Raw genomic sequence first — 9,545 nt, forward strand, 5'->3', positions numbered from 1 at the left:
AGATACAAGGTAAAAATTATATGAGCAATAATATATTTGGAGTGTCAATTTCTCGTCTCCACACTGACCATGGCCTACATTATACATATTGTAAAAAAGAAAGTAACTAGGGTAACTTCTGTTTGCACTATTGGTACTGCAGAGAATTGCGACCGTACTTCACTCTATCGTTGACAGATGGCACGCAACTATCAATAGAGTGTAACTGTAAGTACAATAATTGCTACCCCATCAGACCAGTAAAATTAGAGGAATATTAAATATTTTGCTACATAACACAACAGCACCATAATACCATTGTTATCATTAAAATACATTGGAACTTTGGTGCGATTGTTGGGGAAATTTAATGATGTTACATTTCAACACTGCTTGACTTATAGACCAGGATTTGCTATTGCTGGGAGTTGTATAAAATGTCCCTAACCTTAAGGCAAAGTATGGATTGTTTTGGTTTCATAGTTTTCCCAGGCTTTCTATACAATATCAGAAATGGTGCCGGCAATGCGTCAAAAGTAGACTTAACAAAATTAAACAAGTCTCTGATCATTTCTACTTCCATTGTCTGTTCAATACTCCGCTGGAGTGATTATAAATTTTGCGCCGTTATATGTCATGTTGGTATTCAACTCCAGGGAAAGATGGTGTGTTGTTAGAGCGTGGTTTTAAAGCTTTGTGAGCAAATATATGTTTTCTGGTGTTTCTCTTGTGGTGTTATATTCTCAGTTCATCAGCATTGCCAGCCTGAGATTTGTGTTCAGTGTATTGAAACAGATATCCAGTGAGGATTTTGGAAGTAAGTAATAAAACATAATAATTGCTTAGATCAATGTTTTTATGTTTCTAAATTGTGGTCCGGAAAATATGCGCAGCCAACTTAGGATAAAATAACACGTGAAGTTTGAGTGTGGACTCGGTACAGGCCTAATGACACAAAGTAGTTTCCTTTGTTAGTCGATACTTGAAAATACTCGATTTAATGATCCCAAAGTTTATTAAAAGAAATCATCTTTTAATATGTTTTGAACTTGATTAATTGAAAGTGTGTTTACTTTGTTATTAATAGGATGGTGGGGGTAAACCAAAGTCATTTATACGTACTACCAACTATACTGAATTCATTGCTTGATGTAATTCTGAGGTATTGGTAACTGAAATCCCCTTCTTGGCATGTTGGCTATATTTAGTGATATATCGAATCAATTCAATGTTGTATCCTAACCAAGCGTGGTTAATGTCATGTAGAAAAGCAACTAATATTGCCAACGAATGGAAAGAAACTTGTGCGCGAATAAATACCGATAGGCTGGAGTCCGTTGAACAAGCACTTTAAGGGCTTCTTGGATAGTCAGACATACAACTGAATTTCTTGGCTGCGTATCGGCGTGTACAATAAGTTTTATATGTAAATCGAGTTACACCAGTTGAGATAATTTATAACGCTTGCAGTCATTATCGCAATGTGTTAAAATGCACTCTCTTACACCTGTCATAATATTCAGATTTATTAAAACGTGGAAAGAAATACTATTGGCAAATTAGACACGTTAGAGATAAAAAAAAAATTATAAAATCAAGCAGCTTGTTATAAACTGTCTCTTTATCTGCACTTCTCTGTTTTTCCCCCCAAGACCTTTATTTTCTTTCTGTCGCGTGACGGTTGTTGTGTAATTGCATCAGATGCAGAAAGGAAGCAGTACCTCATGCTAGTGTGGACTATAATTCTGGTAGAATTACAGCAGTGAAGGAGTTAGGTGTCATATAAAGAATCTTCTTCTTCTTCTTCTTCTTCTTCTGTCCGTATTCCGTCCATGGCCTCCTCAATTCTCCTCAACCCCAACCTGGTTCTCCAGGCTAATAACCTTGCACCGTAAAAAGAAAGATGTTTCGAAACCTCAATAAAGAACATTCATTTATAGTTTATTTAACAACGCTTTTTCAGAAGCTCATACTATATAGCTTCGAATGTGAGGATGATAGTGAATAATGAATTGGAAAGGGTGTAGATTCCGACATTTGCCTGGAAGGATTGACTAAAACCACGAAACCCCAGGCAGGAAAGCCGATCTCCGGGTCGAGATTTGAAACTGGGACTCCCGAATAAGAAGGAAGTGTTAACTACTCGACCAGGCGTTGAAAACAGATGTTCAATGACGTAAAGAGAGTTTCAAGTTTGAGATTTAAAAACGAGTTCACGGAACACCTAAAATTATTGATTTTCGCATACGTTAACGTTTATATATATATATATATATATATATATATATATATATATATATATATATATATATAAAGCTTCTGAATTCCCAAAAATAATCTAGATTCACCTGATGTTAATTATGAAAATGTATGTCAGTGTGTGACTGACTGGTTTACTAGGCCACGGCTAAGAATTGTCAACAGGAAGGAAAAAGCAATATCACATGAAAGGGCGATGCTCCTTTTATCAGTGATCACTGGTGTATATGACACCCTATGGGAATTAGCGTGGTAGAAGTTTACCAACGTTACAGAGGTCCTTGCTGCCTCCATCACCAGGACGATGATGGAGGAAACAAAAACCTCACGTTGGACTTACTTTTGCGTCGTATTACCCCACTTCTTTATTAATCTATTTATAATTCGAGATATATCGCAAACGTCCTTCCACTGTATCAGTTTTTCGTACTTTCTTTGCATGAACAATTGTTGAGGTAATTTCTGTCCTAAGATTCATTACTATGTTCACAAGAAGCAGACGTTGGAACATAGCCTTAGCCAGTTGAATCCAGTCCACACTGTCCGACTAAAATGTTTTGAGCATTACTCCTCTCCTCATGCATGCTACATGTCCCGCCAACTCATCCTAATTGATTTTATCACTCTAATATTATTTGGTGAAGTTTACAAATTATGAAGCTCTTCGTACTTAAATATCTCTGATCACTCTCAGGTCAAAATATTTTTCTCAGTACTTTGTTCTCAAAGACCCTAAATCTACTCTTCCTCCAGGACAAGAGACGAACTTTTTACACCGCTATAGAACAACAGGTAAAATTACAGATTTTATGCTTCAATGTTTAGGATTTTAGGCAGCAGACAGTAAAAAAAATATCCCGAATTGAACGTTTTGTAAAGCGACTAACAAATCACATCTTTAATACCTGTCTAGAAATTTCTTGACTTGTCATGTGTGGAATAACCTCTCCACTAAATACGTCCTTATATGACTAAGAGCAAGTTATATTAATCATTTTTGTATGGTTAAAATAATGAGGAAAACATTGCTGTTGTGTGTGTAATATTACTTTGTTGTATTTGGGAAATCACCGGTTTGACCGTCGGAGAAGTGGCTACTCCATAATTTTTCCTAAATCATCAAGACAAGTGTTTCGGCAATATATTAGATTATTTCAGGGTCGTTCACTTCCACGATTTTCCCAGTTCGATATTTTGAGTCTGTTCTATGCTGTAAACAACTTCTTTGTGTAAACTAAACTCTAAGGCTCTGAACAAGGTTAAAAATTCACTGAATCAGCTGAAATAATGTCAGTAGGATTTTATTACTTTTTAGGTCACATGAGATATGATCATATTAGATATAAAATCATTAAATAAAAATTAATGTTTTTAATATACTAAGCAAAACGGTTTATTATGAAATAAATTGGGTCTATAATTTAAAGAAAATTAGTGCAAGAAAAAATTAAACTGAATAGATAAACTATAAAATATGAACAAGTTTGGAACGCAATTTGACGAAACCAATTGATGAAGTAATGACATCAATGATGATGAGTCATGAGAATATTGAGTGCGGATCTTGGGTACCTCTCACTGCGTCCGTCCGGAACTTACTACGTCTCACAAGCACCCTAAGTGGGTAAGTCACGGACCTGGTGACGCAGTAATGCATCTGATACTGTCCTGAGAAAGAACGCAGATGCTTTCTCGTATTTGAAGCCGGACTTGGTGACTTGTCCAGAATAGAGGAATTATCATATACAGACACATACGGACATCCTGGGGCAGTATAAGAATTACTGGATACACCATGAAGTCCGTGAGCCGAAATACCACACCATGAAGGAGGTGTCCTCTCTATTAGATGGATGTGAATGTTGAGCTTAATGCTCCGATAGCTTTAATTCTGGAAATAACATTCAATAACTAACGGATTCGAGGCTGGGTTGGCTTTAGAGAAGGCGACAAACAAATTCTTGTCCCTTCTAGATATCGAATCCTAGTCTTTCCAGGGCGCTACAACAAAAAATTAAAAGCGAAGCTGCAGTAGAATAATTTATATAACAAACTCTAAGTAATTGCCAAAAATTATATTTACACACTATTTAACGTAAACACTTGATAAACTGCCGATAATAAATTAATAATAACTCGATGCGCAGTTTTCTTTTTAATTTACAGTGGTCAAATAGGACGCTTGAACAAACGCGATTTGTCTCCTGCGTTTGTTGAAATGTGTCCATCAGCAAACCGCATGACACTGTCTTTAAGAACCTGTCATAAGACAACGAGTTTAAATTATAATGTCAGGAGCAGGTCGGGCGACATTCAACTATGGAAATATAGATAGTCCCAAAAAAGATGTATACTCAATGCTGACATATGTAATGTTTGTGTGTAATTTTTTTTGTGGATACTTTACATCCCTTTTATCCGAATGACTGCCACGCAACAGAAACAACGTTGTTATAAGTAACAAGATTTGTCACCCTGTCACGTTGTCCATGGGAACTACCATTAGGCGTGATTTCTGAAGTCTGAGGTCACGAGAGAAACAGAATCAGACTGATGATGGTAGTGCGGGTGGGTATACTAACCAAGGGGTGTGAAGACTTGGAGAGTCGAGTGGAGCTAGAAATAAAATAAATAATTTTGAATTTCAAATTTCTCAGAAATAATATTTTGAAAAAAAAATTATCAGTCAAGGCCCTTATATGAAATGGGACAAACATTTTCAACGCAAGGTTCTGCATTACCGTCATATTGACATTGTTAAATACCGCTGAGATATAACTCGATGTTTCCGTAATCTGACGGAAGTCATTTTGATAATATAAGCCATCTGTAATCGAATGAGTAAACGGAAGGACTTGCTGATTCTGATCCCTTTACGCAATAATAAATATTTCTATCTTAAGATAGAAATACTTACGCTGCATTCTGAAAGATAAAGTTGACAGCGATGCACTATATTAAATTTGTCAGATAAGTAAAGTACACTTTGAGCCATGTAGGCGCTTGGGGGGGGGAGAGGAGGTATAGCTCGTACTCATTCTTGACCTCGACACTAGATGGGAGTGAGTGGTTAGCATCACGCCCCGGCCGGATTTACCCCCGGGAAAGGACCCCGGTACCCATTGGAAAGGAGGCTGGGTGGGCCCCAGAGCCGGTCTGGACGCAGAGGCTAGAGGAGAAATAACCTGCCCCCGTCGCGGATCGAACCTCGGTCGTCCAGTGACTATACTGACTGAGCTACGCTGGCCTCAAATTTGTCAGATATTACGTAACAATATCACATTATTGCCAGGTTTGTTATTGTTGACATGTAAACAAGATTTCGGTAACAGAATCCACGTATATAATTATGATACATCTTCGTATCAAACTCCTCAGTATTGAAGATGGCTGTGTTCTGGTTAGTTGTGCCGTGTAGTCTTGTAGAAGTTTACCAGTGTTTCAGAAACCCTTGCTGCCTCCATCATCAGGGCGATGGGTTCTACACGGCACGGCAACCCAGAAGACAGCCGTTTATAGAATCACCTCCTTGAAAACCTCAAATCCCACTTCCTCTGCGGAATGGAAGTGAGGCTATAATTTGTGTGTTCGTGCGTGGGAGGTGGAATTTGTTTATTGAAAAATTATCTACGAGAAAGGCAATAAACGGCCGTTTGTTTAGACACTACCGGATGTGTTACGGATTTTATTCTGTGGATAATATTGGAGCATGCATTAAACAAATACCTCATTGAAGATAACTTTCTTCTGCGAAGTTGCGCCGTACACCGTCTGTTTGATCGAAGAATTGACAGAATTTCAAACAGATGTGCCCACGCGCATGCTGGAATGTTACGAAATACGAAAATTTATTGAAACGCCATTGGGTGCTTGTACATTCAAATGTATATTTCACTTTATGGGCAAAATTCATCTGTAACGTTTTATTATTTTGACATGGTATTTATAAACTCCTTGTAAGAATTATAATTACCACTTGTTCCATGCATATTTATTCAGACCTAAGGGTGAATAAGTAAGAGCAGGTTAAAGAATGTTTCATCAAATATTATGAAGGCAATAAAATAAGGAAGGGTGATATGGCCAGAAGGAATATTCTCTTTTTGAAAAACTTATTGTCGTTCATTTAGTTAAGAAATTCCCCATTTTGTAATGGATACAAAAATTTCGTTACCGCGTTTAAAATAAACCGCCATTAGATTCTACCCTGATTACAATCTCATACCCTAATATTCTGTTTATTTCAAAATAGGCTCTTCTAATGCCATCCTCCTATCACTCAAGTCTTCCCAGTGATCACTTTATTTATGATTTTCCGACTAAAATTTTGCGAGTATTTCTCATCTTCCCATGCATTCTGTATTTACCGCCCATCTCGTCCTTACCTTAATAGTATCTGATTAAAGCTACAAATTATTTAGCTCTTCATTGTACAGTTTTCTACAATTTTTCGTTACGCCATTGTTTAATATACGGTACTAAATTAGGTATAGTTGTTTATAAAAGTGGGATTTTACCTGTGATGGCACTCCCTTATGATTTATATTACATCGCCCCTGTACGAACGTAGGGGAAAGCCCTGTATTCGCAGCCAGCTCTGTGCGAAGGAAGTGATATACCAGTCTTACGAAACATTGCAAACCACGTGACCCAGAAAATAACTCGGCAAGTATCATGCGAAATTCTAAAGTAGCACTTAAAATAACACATTTATATTGAAATTGTCTATCAAAGGAGCATATACATATTAAAATCACCACTTGCCTTTGTTTTATTAAAAAATGTGATTTAATGTAGTATAATTAGTAAATTTAAAAATGATCACCAACCAACTGTTGTCTAGTAAGTTTATATAAGAAGATTTCTGTCTTCTGGGTTGTTGCACTGTGTAGTCTGGTCGATGTTAACCAACGTTTCAGAGGTCATACTGCCTCCATCATCAGGGCGATGAATAGAAATCTTCATACTCACCGCTGTGAAAACCTCAAATCTTACAAGTTTATATAAATAGATCTGTAATAACTTATGCCCCACCTCCGGTCCTGTGTTTTTTTTTTCTAGCACAAACCAAACTTTGCAAATCGGGTTGCTATCAGTACTTAGTAAACATCTTGAGTGGTTTGTGTTGATATACGTATCCATCTGTAAAGCTACCTAGTTAAATCAAGAGCAATGAAACCGACGAACTTGTAGCACGCGTGGAAGTGATAAGAAATGCATACAAAATTTAACTGGACAACCGGAACGAAATAGAACATTTCTAAGATGCTCTAAATAGGGTATGAGCATTTGGACTGGATTTATCTGGATGTTATGGACACAGCAATGAAATTTACGGCTCCATAAAAGATTTCTTGACTCGCTGAGAGACTATTAGCTTCTCAAGAAGGATTATACTGCATGCACTTAATTATATAGCTGAGTCAGAATAGTGACTTGTTTGGACCGGAATTCGATTTAGGACAGACGATATTTCATTTTGCCACAACGTCCAGCCTTCTACACAACGAGTACCGAGGGGCCTTCCCTTAAGGATGAATCTGCCCGAAATGGAAAGTAATATTCACTCCCCATTTAGAACCCTCGTTAGAAATTTGTGGAGCTATACATTCGTCTTCACGACGTCGTGCTTAAGTAAGCATCCAGGACCATTACCTAGTAGATATTACTTTTGACGTGCTATAGAGGAAATTTATTGTATTTTTCTTTTCTGATAATTGGATTCCATCATTAGCATTAAATTAGTACATAATTATAACAGAATCAATAAATATCGTAAATTGTAAATTCTAGAAGATTTATTATTTTCTAACAAATTTTATTTTAAAAATAGCTGTGTTTTTAATTTAAATTTGAAATGTGTAGGACATCTTAAAATGTCTCTGTTACAGCGCTCGTCCAAGTGTGTGCGAGTTCTTAACGTTGAGCGTAGGTTAGGTTAGTAGCGGTTATCATTTGTAATGTTCAAAGAACGCAGTTTATCGCACGAATCTATTCAGTTAGGGCCATTTTAAAACTGATGTTATGTTCAAATATTTACACGTTTGGAAATTGCAAACACAACAATAATGAATGTAATGAATGTAATGAACCTTATTCATAAGTCTTCACATAACGGAAGTAGAAATATTTGTGGTTACATGTCCGTAACGTTATCTCAACTAGGACACATGAGTACTGCAGAGACGCATGCATTTGAGGAAGGAGATTTACGCTTATGTGTGGGTGGATTACCGGGAATATTTCTATTTTTGTATAGATAGATGATTGGCTGTTGTTCCAGACGTCATCTAAATATACAAAGCATTATTTATATATAAAATTATCCAATATAAATAGATGATATATTCTTCAGTACTTATCAGTCGTTAACTGAAGGCTATTCTTGCAGGTCACATTACAGTTCTGTCTATAATTATTACACATTTCATTCTATTCAGTTTTGAATTCTACGCTTGTAGTCCTCAAGAGTTTTTTCAATGAATCCAGTGAACATCTCGTTTCATCTCATATTCTTCTCATCGATAATCCTAGCGGCCATGGCAGCTCCTATAAATTCCAACAGGACAAATAACGCTTACATAAAACACATCTTTAACGACGTACGCAACAAAAGGGATGCATTTTTGTGTCCGGCTGGCGTTGGGAGTTCAGCAAAGTTGAATCTGAAACTTTTGGAAAAAAAAGGCTATTGTCATTATAATGTACATGAGAATAAATATGGAAATAGGGACGGCAAAACGAGGAATCCTGACGTAATCTACAGTATTATGTGTGAAGAGACTATTAACTGTAAGCAAGTCTACCTGCCTATGGAAGTGACGCTGTATATAAATGGTTCTTCAACTTGCAACATGACGAAAGAAATACCAGCTGGCTGCATCTATTCTGCGACAGATCTTCAACATTCTACGAATGTAGATGGGGTTGTAACTCATCACATCGAATAAAACGTGAGCGTTTCTTGGACCGGTGTGTCACTCACACGTCAGTAAAACTGCTGGTTACAATCCATACATTAATACATATTTAAAAATATTTATGTTTATTATCTGTGTTGCACATTATTAAGATACGAAATTCTTAGTAATTCTGTCGTTGATGCAATGTCGTGCACCACTGTGAGCTAAGATGCTTTGAAGGCTGTGAAATAAGTAACTCTCTTTTATTTACAAGTTTCAGTGTGTAGAATTCAAAATCGGTTCTCACAAACTGTTTCCTGAAACATGTATTTATTATTATAATGTATTATTATTCTAAATGTTTTTAACTTTTTTATTTCACTGAGTTATGTATTACAAATAGAA

This window comes from Zootermopsis nevadensis, unplaced genomic scaffold, assembly GCF_977971745.1.
Source record: "Zootermopsis nevadensis isolate Lab colony 2312 unplaced genomic scaffold, Znev_1.0 Znev_ptg000028l, whole genome shotgun sequence".
In the NCBI taxonomy this organism is placed as follows: Eukaryota; Metazoa; Arthropoda; class Insecta; order Blattodea; family Termopsidae; genus Zootermopsis; species Zootermopsis nevadensis.